Raw genomic sequence first — 2,721 nt, forward strand, 5'->3', positions numbered from 1 at the left:
GAATTTTGGGCTGGGAATGTGGTTTCGTGGTAGAGTGCTTGCCTAGTAGGCATGAAGCCCTGGGTTCGATTCTTCAGTACCACATAAAGGGACATAGCCAAAGGGCTCAAGTGGAAGAGCACTGCTAGCCCTGAGCTAAAGAAGCTATGGACAGCACGGAGGCCTTGAGTTCAAGCCCCAGGACTGGGGGGCAAAAAAGAATAGCCAAATGTGTATTGTATTCTCAATTTCCCTTTGAAGAAATAAAAATATATACTATTTTTCAGACATTATGCTTGGCTATTTGAACAGGGAGGAGGAAGCAACCACAATTCATGTGTGCAAGCAGCCTGTCACCCTCAGACATCCTGCAGACCCCCAGTTAGGAGCATCATGGTTCCTTGCAGTAGGGTGCCCTTACTCTGAGACTTACAATTCCAAAACTGTCCTATATACTAATCACTTGGAGAAGCTGGACTCTTCTGTTCCTGGATAGTAAGGACTTAGAAGCAACATCCCTAAAAATCACCAAAGAACTGCTATTTCCCTGCCCCCTCAGGCTCCATGTCTTCTTTTGTGAGAAGTCCCCTCTGCCTTTGGGAAATCCTAGGAAAGGCCAAGAACTGGAGGAGAAGCATCTCTGTCGACACTCCTTATAGGCAAGAACTTTTAAGAAAGGAGTTTCGATCTCTAGATCTCTGTGCAGATCAGGACAGAGCCAGCCCTGATTTCTCCCCTGTGCAAATGGTGGCAGGGAAGCAGCCCGCCATTATGCAAACAAAAGAAAGGAAAGCCTGGCACTCCTAAATGTTATAGCTTCCTCCAGTCTAGCGAATTTCACTCTCATTGTACTTCCTGCGCAACTCAGGGCTTGTTAGCATGTTTGCTTCTGCTGTTAGTAATTATTCGGACATGTTAAAACCCATCAACTTTTACAAGTATCCTTTTTATATAACATGGTATACCATGCTCCACAGATTTTGAAAGGTCAGGAATTAATGTCATAAAACAGTGTATTTACCGTTCTTAATATTTTCTAGGTAAGGTGAGTTTCTATTTTGAAAATTAGCAATAACCTATGACATTTAAATTCATGTATAATAGAAATCATTTAATTCCATGTATCTGAAGGTAATGTATGGTCTAAGATGAGGGGCCAAATGAATAATAAATAGTGTTTTATTTTTTTCTACTAAGGGATATCGCTTGAGGAACTAAGTCAAAATCTCAATCAACTTTGTCAATATTTGCATTGACTTATGAGGGCTGTAAAGGAAGGGAAGTCAATAATCACGTGTTTCTCAAATCAAATGTGCCTGCCTACCTAGTTCATACTTCTTCCTGATCAGAAAACATCAGTTTTGGGTTTGTGTGTTGATAATATCTAGAGAAATGTTTAGATAAGTATCATAAAAGTATCGATTATGTCCATCTTTTCTGGTTTAATCTAGCAGAGGAGATAGTATAAAAAAATTAGTGGGATGACTAAATGAATAAAATTTTAAAAGTCAATAACATAAAAATTAATGGGAGTAAATGACTAACTGAGTAAAGTGGAATGAGTAAATGGATAGTAAGAAAAAAAATCAAGAGACTTTAGAGGAAGATTGGGTCATCATTTCCTGACTGCCTCTGCTGCCTGTTTTGACATTTTGGAATCCCCATGAATCTCTACAGACTCTCCAGGAATCCCGATGCATGTAGATTGCAAAGCTGGATTTAGTTTCTCATTAAAGGCCAGCCTAGTGATGGGAGACAGAGTCTGTGAGGCCTGAACTCCCAGGAAACAGCCCCAACCAAGTCACCTAGTGGTCCTCAAAGCATCACCGAGAGCGCATTCAAAGAATCATGTGCTTCAGTTTTCTTCTCATTAAAATGTGGAGCAATGGCAGTATGTACCTCGCAGTGCTATCATGTAACCCTGCATCATGGGATGTGGTGGTAGAAGGTGGAAGACAAAACATGATGAAGAGCTTCAGATTTGTGGTGTCATGCACAAGGTAACAAAAACAAACATTCCTGGCTCTGCAATGCTTCAGGAATATAGATTTGAATATGTCACTCCAATTGTCCAAGTCTATTTCTTTAGTTCAATGCTCAGGATTGAAATACATATATACATGCATACATATATACATACATAAATACATATGATTTATAATTTGTATCATCTCTATTTACTTTCTAGCAATCTAATGTCTTCTCTGTTCCTCAAATAATTCAGGCTTTCAGGTAGATATTTTAAAATATGGTTCCAAATTTTGTCTTAAATTGTTTTATATGGCTCTTAACTTTATTCTGTATTGGACATCAAAAGTATTTGTATTATATATGTACCATGAATATTTTGTTTGCTTGCTGCTTTACTAGATACAATATTTTCATTTTAGCATGGATGGCTATGCTAAAGAAAAGATGAATATAATTTTCTGTATCATGAGTACTATTCAAAGAAAATATGAGTTTGCGAAAACGTTAACTAACACTAAACTTTCTAATTGTCTACCTTTGGATGGTTGTATTTTTCACTTTGCAGGATGTTGCTCTATACTCTCAGTTCTTTTTATTTTAGTTAGTTTTTTCAGATATGGTTTTTCACTTATGCTCAGGCAGGCATGGACCACAATGTTCCTATTTACACCTCTGCCTACCTGAGCCGACAGGTGTACCATTATTGCATCCCAGTCTTTTTATGGAAGAAGTAACAGTTGAAGTTGTAGAGACTATTCCTACAGTATTTTT

This window comes from Dipodomys ordii, unplaced genomic scaffold (assembly GCF_000151885.1).
Source record: "Dipodomys ordii isolate 6190 unplaced genomic scaffold, Dord_2.0 Scaffold122, whole genome shotgun sequence".
Lineage (NCBI taxonomy): Eukaryota > Metazoa > Chordata > Mammalia > Rodentia > Heteromyidae > Dipodomys > Dipodomys ordii.